The sequence below is a fragment of the Ursus maritimus genome, unplaced genomic scaffold (genome assembly GCF_017311325.1).
Source record: "Ursus maritimus isolate PB19 unplaced genomic scaffold, ASM1731132v1 scaffold_19, whole genome shotgun sequence".
Lineage (NCBI taxonomy): Eukaryota > Metazoa > Chordata > Mammalia > Carnivora > Ursidae > Ursus > Ursus maritimus.
The window spans coordinates 31449107-31470358 of NW_024424341.1; the positions used below are offsets into that span (position 1 = coordinate 31449107).

The 21252-nt window shown below is 43.9% G+C and overlaps 1 protein-coding gene across 2 annotated transcripts in view; it reads left to right on the forward strand.

Annotated features, from left to right (window-relative positions):
• The window catches only part of WWOX (WW domain containing oxidoreductase), a 923493-nt gene that overhangs the window by 335498 nt on the left and 566743 nt on the right, over positions 1-21252 (forward strand). The window lies entirely within an intron of this gene.

The window sequence follows — 21252 nt, forward strand, 5'->3', positions numbered from 1 at the left end:
CTGGTCCAACGCCGGATACCCAGATCCTCCCAGATTTTGAAGAATTGGAATGCGGGGCTGCAGAGCTCAGTGGCCTGCTTCTTGGGGCCAAGCAACCTCACCAACGAATAAGGCTTTTTTGCTTGCTCCAAACTCGGGAAATTGCTGGAAAGTCTGGTTAGCAAATCCCTCGCTCCCAGTCCTGGCCGTATCTCGGGGCACTCGCTAGCACACGGAGCACGTAGGCTCGGGGCTGGAAGAAACCCCAAGCATTTGGCCAGGAAGAGGCAGCTAGTTCCAGCTGGCCCATGTGCTATGCTTTAAAAATTACCCAGATGAACTGATTTTGTATAGAGAGTGGGTGGAGAGGACTCCAGGGCCGTGGAGGAAGATTCAGCCTTTCTCTCCCTAATCATGAGCAATGTGATTTGGAGGGAGAAGCAGGGGGTTGGCTCAGCAACCCACATTTCCTTGGCTGAGCTCCAGAGGAGAGAAATGATCCAGAGGGAGGGCACGCCATGTCCGGTCAGTCCCCCTTCCACTGCTGGGCCTTCTGCTGGGCGTCGGGTTGGTCTGTGCCCAGAAGATAGTTGCTTGACCCAGCAGGGGCTGCCCGGAGAGGGAGGTGATGGGCCTCAAGTTTTGGAGGAGTGGCTTTGGTGGATGTCGAAAAAACTACATCAGAGACAGGAGGCATCTCTCCAAACATAACTTGGCCTCCCCACTCTCCCTGGAGACAGACAGGCCGTGTTCTCCTGGCCCAGTGCCCAAACGCGTTCTTGGCACATGCTCACATTCTGTATCGCTTTTGCCTCAGAAATGAATCTGGTCAGTGACTTAGCCACTCTGTAAAATGAAGAGTAGCGCCTGTGTGCCTATGCCATTTTATTTCCTCCTGAGAGAGAGAATTAAAAATGGAGAAGGAAAAAGAGTCTGAGCATCCTCCTTCATTCCCCCCACCCCCAGAAGATACAGCCAGAATCTCCAAACATGTGTCCACCTACCCAAATGCTGAGGAGCCATTGAGCGAGCGTATGTCCCTTTCCCGCACCTGCCTCCTGCCTGGACCCTGATACCGCAGTGCCCCGGTAGTTAGGCCGCTGGAGTGTCAGCCCTGGTTCGACGTTCTGTGTTGGTTCATATTTGTTCCCCAGGGCCCGTTTTTTGCTAAGCCCCACTTCGTTTGGGTCCAGGTGCCTTCGAACTGGTGCTGTTTTTCTAAACACTAGAGAAGCAAGATCTTTCTAGCAAGGACAACACTATCTTGAATAAAGTGATCGACATCGATAGTGCTCTCGTATTCAGCCAACAGAGAGTAGAGGAAGAAAAGAGCACCAGGATATATGGACGGGAGAGAACGTGAGTGATTTCTGTGTGTTGACTGTCTTTTTAAAGACAAGATTAACAGTAATATATAAATAAATTTGTGTGTGTGTGTGTGTGTGTAATTTTCATTTTTTATTTTTTTCTGGCCAAACACCATAGATTTTACATTCGAAATGTAAATCGTGCCTGGAAACATCGATGTTTATTTTAAGCAACTGACTCTCAGGGATAAGAAATAAAAAGGAAAAAAAGGAAACAAACCATGTTACTGACAAGTGATAGGATATTCTATTTTATATCTCACAGATATTTTACAGCTCTGGCATTTCTAGGGAACACTTTGGAATACTTCTAGTCCAGTTTGTCCATAAAAAGCCGTCTGTGTTCTTATGTTTTGAAAATACATGCAGAGAAGCCCACAGCATGTCGTACTAGGCATCTTATGCTTGAGGACGCAGCGCACCAGCAATGTCACCCACGTACCACCCCCACCCCCCGGCACCCTTTGAGAAATGTCTTGGTGCTGCCCCCAGCCAAATCAGCACTGCGCTTCCTGATATATGCATACCACTGTTTGGGACACGTTTGAATTATAATGCTGTAGGGGGAAAACGCCTTCTGGCTGCTCTCTTGGCTGCTGATGCTGCTCCCAGATGCCCAGGCAGCCGAGCTGCCTCCGCCGTATGTCCCTGCGCCTGGCCTCGTTTAATACGACGTGGGGGACCCTCTGAGGTCTCACCTGTTTAGACGAAACAAAATGATAGGGCCCTGTAACTGCAGGGTGCAGCTAATTGCTCTGCGGAGCAGGGTTGGCTAACTTCGCCGTGACATCAGGGTGTCTGTATGTTTTCCAGGCTGTACACCCACCCTAGCTTTTATGTCTCCAATCAGTTTCTGCTGCAGAAACAACAAGATTCCTAGCGTAATAATGTTGCTTGTCTCTCATAAGTACTGCAAAGCTGGCCATGCCCTCCGTGTCCTAGGAGCAGAAAAGAAGCCGGTGGTCCCAGGGAAGGAGGTAGAAAGCAGAGCATGGATGCTGGGACGGAGTCGGCAGATGCGGGTCGCACCGCGCAGCAGCTGCTGTGGACCTGGGTCCGCAGGGCTGGTTCCCCGGCTGCGGTTCCCTGGTCAGAAGGGGCGAGTGCCGTTCCCACCATCTTTGTCTCTGTCAGACCTACCCGCTCTTCAGGAGCGCAGATATTTAATTATCTGCTGCTGTTACATCTCCATCATGGCTCTCCCGACTGTGTTCAAAAGTATCTCCCTCCCTGAGAGAACAAGAAGAGGCTTTGGCCGGCAGGATCTGTTCTGACGGGGTGTGCGTGTGTGTGCGTTTGTGTGCGCTCATGACTGCGTGCTTGTGCCTGCTTGGCACCATTTCCAGTATACAGCGAAGCCCTCCCCTCACGTTGACCTAGGGCTCAGCCGTGCACTGGAGCTGGCAGAAATTTCGTGACCCAGTTATTAAACGCGGGCACTGTTAAACCTTAAATTATATAAACTTACTATTAAATTATATTCCAAACAAAGTTATTAAATACTCAAAGCTTACGACTTCTTGGTCATTTTGCTACCTTTGATTCTGTCCGTGCTCTCGAGGTCATTGCAATCTGTTGTATCTGTATGGTGCGAATACTCTAGAATGGAATGCACCTGCACGACTCTCCCCCAGCCCTGCACTCGGTGTCTTCCCCAGGGTAGCTTGAAAGCAGTTGTGGCCGGGAGGATTTACACCACAGAAACAGGCAAAAGCTACAAATCAAGGCTTCGTCATTTTGTTCCAGATTGTCTTGGCTTAAGAAAGTAATCGCAATGGTAGGGGTGCCTGGGTGGCACAGCGGTTAAGCGTCTGCCTTCGGCTCAGGGCGTGATCCCGGCGTTATGGGATCGAGCCCCACATCAGGCTCCTCCGCTATGAGCCTGCTTCTTCCTCTCCCACTCCCCCTGCTTGTGTTCCCTCTCTCGCTGGCTGTCTCTATCTCTGTCGAATAAATAAATAAAATCTTAAAAAAAAAAAAGTAATCGCAATGTTAATAATGCATTTTACCTTGAAGAGTACCCTGTCTGTGGTCATCACATGATGAATATTATTTTTTAAGTGAGGATATATTCCTTCCGTATATTAAAAAACCTGTTAGCCAGTTCAGCAAAGAAGTTGCTGATGCTCTTGCAGAATGAGTACAGTTCCAAGGTATGTCTCTCTTGATTGTTTCCCTTTTATCTTATGGGATAGCTTAAAAATACCAACCAATATTTCCATCAGACTTCACTTACTCATCACCTGCAAGTTGTCTGTGGGTACAAGAGTTCGGCCAAAATCCACGAAAGCATTGGGTGAGAGTCGGTTGGCTCTGTGACATTTGTCATAAAGAATATTGTGTATTTTTACTTGCAGATTTGGCGCCAACATCCTTCCTATCAGTAAACTTCATAATAAACGAATGCACATGTATTTATGTGCCCATTTTCATTTTTTGGAGAGCTGGTTAAGTGTTTACCAGAATACTGGTTTGCTTTCGTCGGCTGCTCACTTCTGAGAATGTGTGAGGAGTCGTCGAGATGGCACATGCAGACACGCCTGCCCTGGTGCCTGGCACAGAGCCGCCAAGATGGCCTTGTCCGTCGGCGTTGTCTGCACCCCTGTCACCATCGGAGGGGGCAAGATGATGTGTGCCAGTGCAGTGTGTCCAATGGCAAACTTACCTGGCGAAATGGGCTGCTCAGCGTGCTTGGTGAAAACTGCACGTCGGTATTCCCAGGATGTTAATTTTCAGGGAGCAAAGATATTTCATGACTAGCAAGTTGCAGGTGCTCCTCTTTATTTTGATATTTATGGCTCTTCCCGCAGCCTGTACAAAAATCGAGAGGAGGCAGGCGATGGTTATCGTTAGCGTAGAGATGGCTAGTCATCCCCACACCCACTCCCAACACAAGCACGTCTCCAAATACAATCATGGGCTGCGTCTGTCCCCTTAAATCAAGCCTTTTAGCCTAGTTTCCAGGGACGCCTTCTGCCCAGACACCCTCACCTTTCAACAAGGATTTGGAATCTTTTGAGAGCTCCAAAACGATGCTCACCAGAAACGTCCACCTGCACACAGACAGGGAAGAAGCTGGTGGGTGGTGTGCTGAGGGGAAGGACCCGGAACCCCTGTGGGGCTCAGAGACACTGCAGCCATGTTGACTTTGAAGGTCATTTGTACTTCCCAGAGCCAGGCGCTCCATCCCCCAGGCTTGTGGCCTAAGAGGTGGCCCGGCCCATCAAAGGAAACGGCTTCAGGGTGATCACAGTTTCTCCTCACTTACACACCCTCATCCATTTCTTGTTATTCTAGTTGAGTACTGCATTCAGACAGAGGTTGCCAATAAAGTTTATTGTAGGAGCAAAGTGTCAATATCTGTAGTACCCCCCGCCTAGGGTGCTTGTAATTAAAATGCCACAGATAGTCTGGGAGAGGCATGAAAATTTGATGGCAAATTGATTTCAGGTTCATCTTGAAATTTGTCCTCAGCTGGACTCGATACTCCTGGCAGACGTGGGATGGCTTTTGTCAGGAGGGTCTGCTAGGATGAGACAGAAATGTCTTGATCTGAATATTAAATACAGCATGCTGTTTATGACAGATTATTCGTTTAGTGCTAAAACACACAGCTACTTCTCTTGACACATTCTTCTCCACTGAATGTAGAAGATGGGATTGCATACACCCACTTTGCATATGAAAAGAAGTTGCATAAAAATTTGCTGGGCACAAAATATAAAGAGTTTTAGAAACACTGGCTTCAAATGCAGGGTATTCTATCCAATATTCTAAACTTAGAAATGCTACTTGCATCTAATTTAAGAAAGCTAGAAAAATAATGGTAATCAAGATAGTGTAATCAACTATCACGGCCTTATAGTGTTTCCTCGGAATAGTGTGTTACCGAAAAGGGGGAAAAAGCCATATAAGTGAAAAAAAATCCTAATATTTAATATAATAAATTGCTGGTTCCTGTAAACTTGCATTTATGCATCACATTATAAAAGCCATTATCCTTATGTGTTGTTCATGCAGAAATGCACTGTGATGATAATATAATTTTAAAAGTATATTTGTTTTCAGATTTTAATTTGAAAAAGGTTTGAGGGAAAAATAACATTGAGTTTTGAGTGTTTTTAATTTAAAAAATATGTTGTTAAGTTGAATTAAGCCTGTTCAGGAAAACCCATTTCATAATCTGAAATTATTTATTTGGCAATTAATTGTATTTACCTTAGAATTCAAAGCATGATTAGAAGTGGGATTTAAAAGAGCAATACTCAAGTGGAGTGCAGTCATTCGTTCATATAGCAAATGCGTGTTGAGTCCCCTGCAATGTTTAAAGCAAGCCCGGGTGAGAAGAGATTTCTAGGTGGGACTTCAATGAGACCCACATCCCAGGCCATCATGTCACTATTGTGTGTGTGGCGTATAATTAATTTTTGAAACACTGGACTAGCGTTGTGAAAATCTGCCCCAACTAGCCTGAAAATAAATGAAGGATATTGTGTCATTCCTATTGAAGCGAAATTTTAAAACGAAAACAGAAGCAGTTCCCTTCGCCTCCCGATGTAACTGCTCATTTGGAATCACTTGCTGGAAGAGTCTAGATCTGCGTGTTGCTCAGTGTTAGATCTCAGGCAGTCACAAGTAGTAAGGCCCATCAGCAGAAAGAGCCCAGCATATGCTCTCAGGTCATCAGAGTCGCTCCTTTGCACATTCAGGAGATATTTATGGATCTTTTATTAGGACAGTTTTTATGGCCCAAGATTAAAAGTTAAAGTTAAATAATAAAAGTAATGAAGATGTGCCTTTGGAGGATCCAGCTGGTGTGTGTTTCCACCCGTTCGTCAAGGCCCTGTGAATTTTGATGACGGCATTAAAAACAAAAAAAACCCCACCCCAAAACAGAAAGGATGCCCCGATTGGTTTTTGAAAGGGGACAGGGTAGGAATGAGCAACTTAATAAAATAACTTATACTCCAAAGATGCTAATTTATATCTCCTCTGTAAGTAGGAGGCTGTTCTTTTCCAACATGGAATTAATTTGTGGCTCCTTTAACATTCTCAAGAAATACTGTGGGTAACATTTGATAAAAGATTTAATTGTTTGGTCAGAGCACCTAAATGTCAAGATAGAGCATCTTCAGTTGTAATAAGTAACTTTCTGAGAGAAGCAGTCAGTAGAAAATAATGCTTCTTGAGGCTCGTCCAGGTTTGTTTTAGATTCTCAAATGTATCTTATTGTGAGGTTGTTCCTTTCAGCCAGAGAGCTTGGTTCAAATACAAAATAAAGTTTCACTGTATGGTGAATCAGTGATCTAGCAGAAGTAAAAAATAGTATAGCCTGGCCTCGCACTGATCGTCTAAGAGTTCCACTTATGGTTATAGATGCCCAGAGGGAGTGAAAAAAAGAAGAATTTTGTGGTCAAAACTGTTTCAGAAATGCAGTACTTATCAGAGCCTTTTAAATGCAAATATGTTTTTTACCTCTCTAAGAAGGGGAAAGAAGAATAGTATTTTTGAAACTTATATCATGACCACTTATCACCCCCTTTTTTATTTTATATTTTATGGGACAGGCTTAAATGGAACACACAGGGGATAGATGATTTTTTTTTTCCCCCAAACATATTACCACTTAGCTTCTTACTTTTCTTTTTTCCCCTATGATCATTTTGTGGGATCAGCCTCTTTGGACATTTGCCGGAAAACTTGCTTTACACACAGGAGTCTGTTTTAAGCCCCCGTTCACAGAGTATTGTGAAGATTAATCAGATGACACGTTTTTTCCCCTATATTTTTTTTAAAAAATCTTGTAAATGGGGGGCGCCTAGGTGGCTCAGTCGTTAAGCGTCTGCCTTCGGCTCAGGGCGTGATCCTGGCGTTCTGGGATCGAGCCCCACGTCAGGCTCTTCCGCTGGGAGCCTGCTTCTTTCCCACTCCCCCTGCTTGTGTTCCCTCTCTCACTGGCTGTCTCTCTCTCTGTCAAATGAATAAATAAAATCTTAAAAAAAAAAATTTGTAAGTGGAATGACTCGCAGCCATCCAACCCATGACATCACTAAAGCATTTACCAAGACTTTTCTCTATTTACAGGTATCAGACAAAAAGCGTACCTTTCAGGAATAGCAAGCTAGCTTACACTGTATTCTAAAAGGAACTGGTTTCAGTGTCTTTACTACTGCACTTGCTTTGACTCTCTTCTTTAGTAATTAGATAATTATGTATAATTAGCACATTAATTATGTGCAGCAGCTGCAGTTGTGTGTGCGCGCGCACAACTGCTCGGAAGCAGCTTGTGAGTTCACTATGAGACCTGGGAAGGGTTTCTTCTTGACGTGTTTTCACTAGTTTTTCCCAAACGCGGAGGTGAAGAACAGTGCGGTGAACTAGAAAGTAACAAGGTTGAAATGATGCTAATCTACTCCTGGCCACCCCGGTAAACGTAGAGAAGGTGTCTTCACGTCCCTCGGGCTCTCGGCGCTGCTAAGCCCATCCTTGCCAGGGAGCGTGTGCACCAGGTGACTGCCTGCCCCGGGGACAGAGCGCCAGCGTTTTCTGCATCGTATGTGGGCAGAAGGCTTGTTATATATCATTAAATGGAATGAGCGGTTTGAAAAACAACATGTACAGGATGGTTTCCTTGTTATACAAAAATACGGGCACAGAAAATGGATTTACATAGATAATATTACTATAAGTTTGCTGCCTGCCTCATCTCCCTTTCCTCGACAAATATTGATGGGATATCGATTTCGTGCCACTCACCGGGCTGGTCCTGAAAATACAGCACATGACAAAGATGGCCGTTGTCTGTGTTCCGGGACTTAGAGGCATTTTTGTCATTAAAAAAAAAATATATTTTCCTGTAGTTGACCACTTCCTGAAATGAATTTGTCGCTTTTATAATTAGAAGGAAAACCCCTCAAATCGTGTGGAAAGTTTAAGGTGTTATAATTTCATCAAAAGCATAAGGCTAGGTACATAGTAGGAGCTCAATAAACACTTATTGAATTCAGTGCCATTATATTTGCATTCGAAAGCAACACTGACATTAAACACCAGCTCTTTATATATCTGTATCTATATCTGTGTGTCTTAATGATTTATTTGGCCTATCATTCGTTTTTCTGGAAGTACCCCCAGGGAGGGATAGCCTGTGGACTTCACCTAAAGACCTCTGTTGACACCACGCAGGCTACATTTACCCATCTCTGGCCAGACTGCGCAGTGTGCAGGAGAGACGGAAGGCTTCCATGCGCCTGGTCACATCATGGTGTCTCGCCAGCTCCCTTCCCATCTCCCCGCACCTCCTGCCAGCACACCTGCCAGGCTCCTCTGTGCCACACCACTCCTGCACGCTCAGCTCTGCAGCACTAGAGTCTTCTGTCAGGGTGGCTTTGCAGAGAGCAAAGCGTCCTCTTCCAAGTAAGCCAGCACATTCAGTTTAGGAAAAAAAAGAGAAAAGAAAAAGAATAGAACTCCCAATATTGGCATTCTGGCAAAGTAAAAGGACTACTGATAGTGAACCATCAGGAAATTCAGCAGGAAATTCAGAAAATTTTTGCTTTGATAGGTTTCTCTCTTTCTTCCCCTTTCTTCCTCTCTCTTTCTCCCTCCCTCTACCTTCCCCCCTCCTTTCCTGCCCCTCTCTTTTATTATTTTTTTTTTTTTACAAATTAAATGATACCATGTGCTTACCACATTCAGTGAAACCATGCAAATGAACAGCAAGAAATAAAATTCATGGCATCCCCCTTACTTCCTGCAGTCCCCGAGCTGTCCCCACAGCCCACGGACCATGGCTAACAGCCCACCAGCAGCCCCTGACCCCTTTCTCTAAGCTCATCCATCCTTAAAGGGACATCTATAGCAAACGTAGGGAAGGTTTTCTATTTGCCTTTGCAAGAGTGCTTCCCTGTTTATGCACCGCGTACTGCTCCTTGCTTATCTCCCTGACCAATACATCATGGATGTCCCTCCAGGTCAGTAGATAAAGAGCTAACTCATTTCTTCTAATAGCTGCATAATATTCCATAGTGTGGATATTCCATGATTTATTGCAATTGTACTTCCATCTATTTTACATTCTCATGTTCATAGCTTTCTGGACATTTGGAAGCATTTTAGAAAATTGACATCATCTCTGTAAATGTGCGCTCTCAGATTCCCTCTAGAATGTCCGGATGTGGAGACCGTCCGCACGCTTGGCTCATACGTGCACTTGTGTTCCCCAAACATCATTCTCCGTTGTGCTGTCTCCACATGTCACCTCCCCAGATTCCTCCGTGCCCTTCCTCCACGCCTGCAGAATTTATATTTTTTTGCACAGGCAAAAGTCCAGCCAAAAGAATCCTTATTTAGCATAATTTAAACATGAGGGTTTTCTAATGCTACTTCCATTTAAATAATTCAAAAATCCGTTGCAAGGTGTCTGAATGCTCTGGGAAGAGAGCTGTTAATGGATACATCATCGAGGCTGAAGACAAACTCTGTTCTTCTGTCTGCAGTTGAGAAGTATAAGGAAAAGATCAAGATTAGCGTTGTCAGGATTGGTGTTATGTCATCCGAGTTACCTGCTTGCTCCTTTCTGGAGGCATGGTTCTGATTTCTGAGAAATTATCTTCACCCCTCTTTAGAAATGGTGACTTTTGAGTGGTTTTAATTTTAATTGCATTATTTGTTTGCTTTATGTATTGTTTAAGTTTTATGAAAAAGTCCTACATGCGTTTCTTATTTATGAAATCAGGGCAGCCATCCTTCAAATCTGAAGCAAAGATCTCGGAATATTAAAATCTTGGACTGCGTTTATAGCAGCATGAATGATTCCTCTGAAATTGACATATCAAGGAGCTTCTCATCTATTATTAAATTACCTTTTCCTCAAACAAAATATTTATCAGATGTAACTTGATACCCAAATTCCTTTACTTGCTAAACTAGAAGCTATGACACACACACACACACACACACACACACACACACACACCCCTCTTTATTCTTGTATTCTTGGTTTCCTACTGTATTTTAACATTTTAAGCATCCACAGAAAAGTAATAGAATGAGCAATAGAAAATCGCCAGATTTGAAATTATTTCCAGCTATGTTTAAATATGAATGTCTTGTTCGACTCTTAGCATATGTATTTATGGCTGTGTGATATCATTATGTCATCGTAATGAATGTCTGCTGAATTATGTGGGATTCAACGGGGGATACAAATGGATTTGAATTCTGTAACTGTCATGCTGTGGTCCAAAGAGGATGGAAACTGAAATATCCCCCTGCATTAACACATCTGTCAAACGTCCTCAGCACTCTGTGTGATTCTTGTCTGTTGGAAGTGGAGTTGGGGCGGCTGGAGACGCCTGTGCACTGACTACATGTTGTAACAGGTGTTAAAAGGCAAACACAAGTCATGTTATGGTTCTGCTTAATTTGCTTGGGGTTTACTTTACTTTGGATTAAGAACATTGTTGTGTAGCTTTTTTTTTCCCCCTTCTTGTTCTGAATGCCTAACTTTATTTTTTTTTTAAACAGCCTTTTTTTTTTTTTTTTAAGATTTTATTTATTTATTTGACAGAGAGAGAGACAGCCAGCGAGAGTGGGAACACAAGCAGGGGGAGTAGGAGAGGAAGAAGCAGGCTCCTAGCGGAGGAGCCTGATGTGGGGCTCGATCCCATAACGCCGGGATCAAGCCCTGAGCCGAAGGTAGATGCTTAACGACTGCGCCACCCAGACGCCCCTGAATGCCTAACTTTAAATGACGTGACTAGGATGCCTTATTATTTACTCTTAACTTTATTAGTGAGAGAGAGCATATTGTGTGCGGAGCACGGAGACAGAGTGAAAAGAGAAGGAAGGGTCCAGAGTTTGAATCCCCGTGCCTTCCTTACTAGCTGTATGCCCTTGAGCCAGGTAATTAGACTTCCCTCAGGTTGCCTGGGAACAGATAATAATAGGTATTTTCCAATATTCTTGTAAGATTCACATGCAATATACATACAGAGGCTAGCAAGCTTAATATGTGATTAGTTGGCAATGCTGTTTTTGCTGTCGTTATTAGGATTCATGTTATCTGTGTATAAAACACAGTTCTGTAGGAGTATTTTTTCCATTTTTACACAGTGGAAAGATCATTTTAGTATTAGCGACACGTGTTTACTGAGCCCCTAGATTTAGTTCATCTAAGAAATAGTCCCTGAGTGCCCGGCACCATGTCAGGCCCCTCGGAAACAGTCGCAGACCTCACCTGGCAAGACCCAGCCTTGGCAGGGGCACTTTCCAGAGGAGTGGAGACAGATCCTCGCTGGCCCGGGAGAAGGATTCTGGTCTAAAGATGAGCGTGTCCCTGCCTTCAGAGAGGTGCCACCTTGCGAATTCCGCGAGGGTTCGGCTTCAAGGAAGGACTGCCCTTAGCAGGGTGGCGGTGGACCAGGTCCCCAGCTTCACTGCTAACAGTAGGCTCTTCTGCCCTGATTTGTGCCCTGTGATGCCTACCTTTGCCCTTCCACGGCGTGGGAAGAGTGGCTTGTGCCGTGCAGGGCGTCCGATGACAGTGCGATCACTGTTGGGTATGCGAGGGTCTTACCACTCAACACATGGGTTAAGTCCAATTTTTGTCTTAAATCTCATCACTTAGAGTATTGTTGTGCATGTCGTCTCTGATGCAGGGCAGCTCAGCTCTGCTTATTAGCTGTGGGGCTTTTGTGTGTCCATCGTCTCATCTGTATAATCACATTATAACTGACTGCACCAAATTGTAAGGATTCAAAGTTTTTAAGCGTTAAAATGCTTCAGTAACCCTAGAGTGTAGTGACGTCTATGTGACTCTATTATTGCTTTTTCTAATTTTTGGTAGTAAGTGCCTCATTCTGCTAATAGTCAACCTTAGGATAGTCATTTTTATCACTTTTTGCCTTTCCCCCACCCTCTCTTTTGTCCTTTCCCCCCACCAAACCCTCTACTAGCTAAGGTAAAACATGTTAGCCATCTCATATATGTCTTCCATATTTTTTATCTCGTATTTTCTCTGTCCCCTACATATGGATATATACACAGATATACACACAGATGCATATTTGGGGGTTTTTGAGATGTCTTCTTTTTGGTGGCTTTGCTTGGTTACATACGGACTACTTCTTTGCATGCTGTTCTGCCTCTTTCTTTTCTCGTCCACCTCTAGCATGACATTCCATGGTGCAGACGTACCATGACTCATGCAGTCCTCCCCATACTGAATGTATTAAAGGGCATTCATTTGGATTCCAAAGGTTTCTGCCTGCGCTCCAGCCTGGCCTCAGATAGGGAGACAGTAAGCATCTTTGTTCATATGTCAGACTGATGCTTTTATTTCTGTGGGATGGATTCCCAGGTGTGGGATTGCTGGGCCAGACTCTACATTTGTAAAATGGATTTTTATCAATCTAATGGATTGTGCTGAAGAGAGCCAAAATCTTGATAGAAACAGTCAACTTAGAGCAAATTTTTTAGATGTAAAAGTGGATGGTAATTAAGAGAACACACATTAAAAAGAGTCATTTGAGCAGCATATCACAGGATTAATTGATTTTAATGTCTGGAAGACTTTTGATTCCCATACTTGAGCATGAGGAAGCAGGTAGAAACCCCACCAGTTATGTATACATATTTTGCACACCGTATTAGAAAGTGGCTAGCTTACCTTTGCTCATATTTTTGTAGAACAGAAGTTTTTCATGGAAGGCACTGGGTGGTGAAGTGGACACTCTAGGAGAGTACCAGAATGGGGGGAGTGCGGGAGAGACAGAGCTCTTTAATAAGGCACGGCTAAAGTTCATGTTCTGGCACTATCTACCGGCTGAGTAAAATGGAGCGAATCACCTAGTTGCTTAGGCCTCCTCCTTTAAAAAAAAAAGGGCTGAGTTCTACTTGTACCACAGGGCTGTCATGCAGGTTAGTAAATGAAATGTGTTATTATATGTAACACAAATTCTAGGTAAGTATTAACCCAAAGAATGGGAGTCATCATACTGGTTTTCAGATTAGTTTGGTGCTGTTAAGATGCCTACCTTTTAAAGGGTTGATTTTTTTTTCTTTGCTAGTTTTAAAGAGTTCTTCTCAAAGTTTTAGGTCGTATTTAGCCAATGCTTTAAGGAAAGAAAAACCCATTTTAAAAAATATAATAAACCCACACAAATGCAATTTGCCCTGACTTCTACATCTACGAAAAGTGGTGTGTGTGTGTGTGTGTGTGTGTGTGTGTGTGTTGCTTAGTGTGTAGGGTGTGTGGATATTTGTCTGTGCTTTATTGATTTGTATATAATTTTGGTACTGTCGCTGTGGATTGGGAAGCGAGCATTTGCAACTCACGTCAAATTCTGCAAACTTCCAAGAACCTGAGGTGCAGAGAGGTTAAGTACTTTGCCAGGGAGTCGCCCGGCAGGGAGCAGTAGGCCTGGCTGTGAACCAATGGCTGTGTGCGTCTGAAGCCCGCGTTGCTTCCACACAGACGAGGCCGTAGAGGAGAAGGGAAGAGAGAAGGCCTGTTTCAAGATCCGGAAGTTGGTCTGAGATTCAGTCATGCTTGGCATGCTCTCTTTGTGAAGGCAGTTAGTAGAGTCACGAGACCTGGAAGGAGTTGGTAAATGAGGGTTAGATCAATAACAACAAAATTCTGGTTAAATTAAGACCGCATTCTGGCTAATTAAAGGCCCAGTCTGTATTACAGAAAAACAAAAAGCTTACACTTCGAGTGGCTCTTAGACCTAGGTTCTTCCCACCCTCCCCCTCCAGTCACATTTCTACAAGTTTACTTCTGTGTGGAATGGCAATCGCTCACCCAACCCCAGGGCTCTGCCTGCACTCACTTCTTCTACTCCGCTGTCACTCCTCTTTGCCTACTTCAGAAGCTATAATATGACCTCCAGATCTCTCTTTGACTCCCTGTATTACCATTAGAAGACATCTACACTGGGAAATCGCTCAGTTCCTGTTTTTGATTAATATTTTATCAGCCGCAAGAGGAAATGGTATTCTGTAGCAACGCTAATAAGTAATTGAGCAGATGAGATGCTCCTAGCTTTGGTAAAAAGCACAGGCAAGGTTACAAGCGAGGAGCTCAGGGTAATAAAGTCAGGTGTCTGAATCAAATATCTGATAGGGTTAAAATCGGACACTGGCATGAGCAGAATCAAACCCGACATCCTTGTTTGAGCAGTGGCTTGCCGATCTGTATTAATTGACCATAGTAATAATAAAGGTAATAATTACCGCCTACATTTAAAGCCACCTATCTAAACCAAATGGCCTAAACTGCTCATTTTTGTAGTATTTAGTACGTACCATCATGTGTAAGTCCAAGGTTATTAAGTGGAGAGCTGTAGACTGCATACACTGTAGCAGCCAGCAAAGGCTGAGAATTCCACTCACCCCCCTCTATTCAAATGGCTGTAAGACAGAGGAAGTAGTGTAGCCATCGGTAATAATACCATCCGGTAATTACCGAATCATAAATGTTTGGGGAGCTGAAGGTCACAGCTTAGTAGCAACGCAGCAACGCTCGTCTGTCCTTGTGCATTTTAAACGCTTGTATTCTATATCCGGGTGGTGGTATTTTAACTCCCACTGGACAGTCTGAATGGAGGAAAAAAAAAAAGGTTATTCTTCCATAATTGTTTTTCTTCATCATGGGTGAAAATACTTTTTGTTTTTCATGATGTGGAGGCCTTCAGTCAATGGAAATAATTTTAGCACATCACAGTCGATCTTCCTTGTAGAGACAATCCTCCATACATGTTGTCCAGCATGGGGTGTCTGATTTATGAGAACATGACCCTCGGGGCATCAGGAAACAGCTGCACGCACACTGCCTGCAGGAGGCCCGCTCTCAGCAGACGCCCAGAACGCGGCCAGGAGCCGGAGCTTTAGGGTAGGACGATGCAAGGAAGAACACAGTCTCACTTTAAGAAATACCAGTGGATTTTTTTTTCTTTCCTTGAGTATTTTATTTACATTTGCTACCGTCCTCTAGCACAGTTCACTTAGGTTTGTATTTCTTGTGTTTCACACGGGAACTTTCATTAAATTGTGGCAATTCCAATTTGTGTGGTTATCAAGTCAACATCAAATAATGTGAACCGTGTTTTAGCCTGTAAACCTCACTTTGTAAATCTCAGATGCATTTGAGTTGATTCCCGTCTTTGTGCTTCCCTCTTTTTACAAAGTTACCCTTTTTTATTGCTCAGGTACTGTTATTGTTGGTTTTTAAGGGAAATTGTCATAATACACCTGCCATGGGAACCAGACATTACGGACAGTGCAGCCGTGTATAATGCTCTTTTTTGTTGTTGTTATTTAAAATTATTTTCCACCAGACACTTCCTTCTCAGTCTCTCTTCATTATAATCCAACAATTAATTAGTAAAATTTAATTGATTCCATATTTCTCTTAACTAATGAATTATTAGCATTTTAATAAATAATATTTAATATATATTAATGGAGGTTTAAATACATGGATTATTTAATTTCTTTTGACAATACATATTTTTTATAAAGCCAAACAGAAAATACTTGTCTGCAAGAAATAGTTCTCGTGGTTCTTATTTTATAGTCTGAATTAGGAACAAAATTCTCTGCAGCCTTCAGCACATTTTATAGGGGCATTGATGAAGAAAAGGCCAACATTTTTTCTTTTTTTTTTTTTTTTTTAAGATTTTATTTATTTATTTGACAGAGAGACAGCCAGTGAGAGAGGGAACACAAGCAGGGGGAGTGGGAGAGGAAGAAGCAGGCTCCCAGCGGAGCAGGGAGCCTGATGTGGGGCTCGATCCCAGGACCCTGGGATCATACCCTGAGCCGAAGGCAGATGCTTAATGACTGAGCCACCCAGGCGCCCCTTCTCTCTCTTTTTAAAAAAGATTTATTTATTTAATTTATGGGGGGAGGGACAGAGAGAGAGAGAAAGAGAGAGAGAGAGAGAACTTCAGACTCCCCACTGAGTGCAGATCCTGATGGGGGGCTTAATTCCACGACCTTGAGATCATGACCTGAGCTGAAATCAAGAGTCAGGTGCTTAACCGAATGAGCCACCCATATTTTTTCTCTTTTTGAACAATCTTCTCCACCCCTGGGAATCAAGAGGAAGTGAGGGCAGTGGTGTGCTGGAGAGAACCTTCCGCAGCCTGGAGCCTGTCACCAGCAGCAGATGCTACATTTTACAGCTCCTTCCTTTGCTTCTCTCCCAATTTGTCCCCAGTTGTGTTGCCTCTGACACAGGGTGTTCTGGCCTGAGACTGGCCAGAATTTTCGGGAAGAAGAGCACTGCTTTAAGAAAAGGGTCTGAGGAAAAAAGTATAATTCTTTTTCCTCCAAATGGAGATATAAAAATCACATAAGCATGATTTATCATTTGATTGGAACATTTTATTTTATGGTCATAAAACACATGTATCATCTCATCTGCCTCCGACATCCAGTAAGCCATTCTGGCTTTTGTAATTTTGATGAAAGAGCTCCCACAACAGTATTTTGGTGTGTCCACAGCCCTGGTTTAACATGTTCTTCCAGAGCTACACTGAAACAGAGGCGTGGGATCGGAGCACCCAGAGGAAGGTCCCCACTCCACCAATCCTGGAAGGTGGTGGGGGTGGGGGGAAAGAGAAGCAGGAGCAAGAGCTCAGTGCGGGGCTGAGGAGGGCTACTGCTTATTGCTTCAGGCCCCTGCTGATGTGATGGCCTTGAGGGTGCTGGTGGTTCTGCATCCTTCCACCAGGAAGCATGGTGGCACCAAGCCATCTTTCCTCTGACTGTTGTGAGCAAGGACACCAATTCAAGGGCTCCAATGCTAGTGACACCCCAAAGGCACACGTTGAAATAGGAAAGGTCCCACCAAGACTATATAATATGATGAACACAGAGCAAAATGAAAATGTGAAGTTCCAGCAAGGGGCAGGGAAATTAATCTTCCCTTTCTGTGTGCCTGCCACTCCAATCTTGGGTGGATGGGTATCCCCCAAAGGATTGCAGCCTCCACTGTAGGACATACTTGGGACCTGGATTAGGTGAACAAGAGTCTGTTTCTCCAATTACCGGCCTAGTACACTATATTCCTGCCAGCCCAGGGCTGGGGAAGGCTGCAGGCTTTCGTGACCTCTGACCGTTCCCACATCCATGCCTAGGCCCCTGCCGGGAGTGCAGGGCAGCAGAGGGATGCGGGTGTCCCAGAAGAGGATCCTTGGTTGGGGGCTGACAGTGGTCTCCAGGCACGAGCTGGGAGGGAAGGGCTGGCCTGGCCCAAAGTGCCAGTGAGCAGAGAGCTGGTAGCTGAGAATCCATACTAGGTTGGGAGTATTGGGGGTGGGGCAGACACACACCTGAGCCAAGACTCCAAGCCCCCCAGTACATGCTCCCTTGTTCCACCAGACTTCATTTACAAAGTACAAACTCAGACCTGTGTGTATAAAAATGGCAGTACAGTGAATGCCACGTACTGAACTTAACAAGCTGGGGGCCCTGTGTCATCGCACTGGCCTTAGATCCCAGGAAAGCGCACTCCCATACAGTACTAATCAGGAACATTTCCACATAACGGCTTCCAGAAGGCCAAATCACAAGCTTGTGAATTTAATGAAAAAGCTTTTGCTAAAGTATATAATAAGTGGCCTGTTCTAATTTCAAAGTGAGTTTGAAGCAAATCAAAACACGAACCCCTCCTGCTCTTGGTGAGGTTCACGTGTAAACATTTTTCACAACACATGAAGAGTATATACTTTAAATGGATGCGGCTTATTATATGTAAATTATACTTAAAGTTGATTTAAGAAAAATAAATACCCTGCTCTGTACGGATAAGAGACTGCGGGCACTGAGGACAGCATTGACTCAAGTTGGTGGCCACGGTGTCCTTTCCATTCCTTTTGTGTCCCTTATGTTGAACAATTGTTCCTGTGTTTCTATGTACATGCCTGTCCCACTGTGCACCTGTCAGCATGCTGGGCCTTTAAAAAATATGTTAGTCCATTGGTTTGTAATAACCCAGTGCAGACTGGTTCTCCATCAGGGCGGTTTTGCTTGCCAGAGGACATTAGGCAATGTGTAGAGACATTTGTGTTGTCTCTTGGGGCTGGGGGGCCCTGGAGGGAAGGTGCCACTGGGCAGCTAGTGGGTGGAGGCCAGGGCTGTTGCTGAACGTGCTATAACTCGCAGGCCGCCCCCACCGCAAAATGCCAGTGTCAGCCGAGGCTGAGAAACTCCACGGGGTCCCACTGTGAAAGATTCAAGGTGGTTATGTCCTGGGACAAGTAACTGGGAGAGGTGGGGATGTTCGTGCAGCCTGCTTCCCTTTCAGCCTTGTTTACTAGGCATAATTAGCAAAGAATTAACAGTAGAAGATTGCTCTCACCAATGCCTACCTAGAAAGCACTCTCATTCAAGGTGCTAATTAGAGTGTTTTGTTGCCAGTAAGAACAAGAGTCAGATTTCATGATTGATTCATGATCATTTTAAAATTAATGCTGCTATTATCATACAAAGTAGTGGTAAGTGGAGGTAAGAGAATTTTTGCTTTGGGATACTAAGTCAACATTACAGTAAACACACAGCAAACCCATTTATCTCAGGCTTAATGCTTTGTTGTTTCTTCTAAGTACTTCTTAGGTGCCTTTGGGCTTTTTAACATTCTTTGGCAGTTGTAATTTATTAATTGATTTTTAAATTTGGCTTGTGAAAATGAACTTTAGTTAGGGGTTTGAGGAGAATGAAAAGGCCTGCATGTGTTCCAGCGGCTGGTTCTTCTTGTTGAGCGTTAGGGAGCAGTAGAAGCCAGATGCCCGGGGACCAGACAGAGTCTGAGACACCCAGCCTCCTCCTGGCGTGGACCAGGAGTCAGCTGCTCGGGAACGGTCTTTCCATCATCTCCATTGTAATAAAGATCAGTCATACTAAGGGGCTTCTCATCAAATGCATGCTAACATACCCTCACAGAGGTGAGCGCTCCTATTGAACTATTTGAAAGGTTTCTTGGATATGTTTTGCTTTTCTTTTATATGCTCTTTGCTTAATGTTTTTTTGTTTTTTTGGGTTTTGTCGTTGTTGTCGTGGTGGTTGCTGTGTTGTGGCAGTCTGATGGCATCTTCTCGGAATGGTTTTAAATGTATACTGTAAAATACCCGGGATTGTAAAGTCCTCCAGTTATTCTTAAATACAGTTCTGTGACCCCAGGGCATATGTCGAGGCAAAACCAACACGCGATGCGAATCGCAGCTTTAGGAATCTCACTCTCTTTAAGAGTTTTGTGGCTGTTCCCACGTTGATATCTGGACTTCTTCACCCTGTGGAATGCAGGGTGAAGAGCTCCGCATCCTGCTGCTGGTCCAGATTGTGGTCACGATCATTTTCGATAGTATAGAATGCTCACGATATGCTAGTAGCTGTGCTGGACATTTTGGAGCGCACCACCTCGTTTAATCTCCACACCTCTAGGAGGTGCGTTACGCTCACTTTGGCAGTTCGGGACACAGTCTCCGAGAAGTGACACTCACGATCCGCATTTGGAGCTGTAGTTCCAAGCCAGTGCACAGTCTTAATCCCCTCGCAATTAATGGTCTCCGTTTCATTAATGCTTATTGCGTTTCAATTTGGCGTGGTTCTTTGGAGTTGTTTGTATCTTATGAGTCTTGGCATATGTTTGGTAGAGAAACTTCCTAGATCCTCACAATGCTGATAGCCAGAAATTAGGCAAAGTAAAACAAAGATCTCAATTTGGCTCCCCAGCCTAAAAGTAAACTTGGACATTCAGCAAATCTGGGAATTTGCCTTGAGGGACAGCAGAAGCAAGGACAGCATTATCACTCTCCAAGATGGATAATTTCATGAGTGTTTTCTTTTTGTTTTCCTTATGATGAGAAGGAAGGGAGGGACGCCCTTTTCCAGACCTCCCTTAGGTGAGGATGGTTGCATTGTTTAAATTCTGCAGCCTGTTTGTTTAAAACAATTGTACAATAAAAATGTGATTATTAATATTACTGTCTTATTGGATGCATCATTATCTTACCCCAGAAATTATTGTTTCTCTTTTGCTACCAGTTCTTTGAATTTTTCCCAAATGGATGAAGGTGGATAATCAGAGACAAATTGTTTAGGCCTGCCAATTAAAGAAACTTTGTCAGTCTCTTATTGTGCAGACCTCTCTGCTCTGATTAACTCTCCTGGCAAAATCAAGTAATGGATTTCAGTTTAGATTTGCACGTATAGGTTGGTGTTCCTTTGCACAAAATCACCAGCGGAATATACACGAATGTTTAGTAACTTCAGGTCCCTGATTTTACCATTGTGTGTTTTTATGTTTTCAAAACATTGTCCTTTCCTCAAGCAAATGAAGCATGGTCGAAGTAATGTATTGATCTGTCAGCCGCTCGGTCCCCACATCAACAGTGGAAAGAACGAAGTGGTAATATCTAGTGGTCTATAACAATAAGCCAGACCTGTGTTAGTGGTCAGGCAAGGATCGCTGGAATTTTTTTGTGACTAAACCTACCCAGAGAAGCTTCTTGAGGTTATTCGGTTGGAGAAGAGAGTGTTGTGAAGTGCGAAGTGGCCAGCACAGTACTGTAGATTGTGGATGTGCACAGTAAACACTTAAGAAGATATGCTTGCAAATGCAATCAAGTTAATACATGCTAACCAAAAGAGTGCTTAAAAGTGCAGAGAATATCAGTCAAAATCCTCATCCTCCCCGCGTTCCCTGAACTCTGGCAGTGTCTGTTAAACTTGGATGTAAATCAGAATCATAATCCTGTGGGGGTGCTTGTTAGAAATGCAGATTTCTCCATTCTACTCTGGATCTTTTGAGTCAAAATCTCTGGAGTTGGGACTCAGTGGTCTACTTTTTCAAATCTCACCAGGTAATTCTCTGGTCATGCTGAGTTTGGGAGGAATT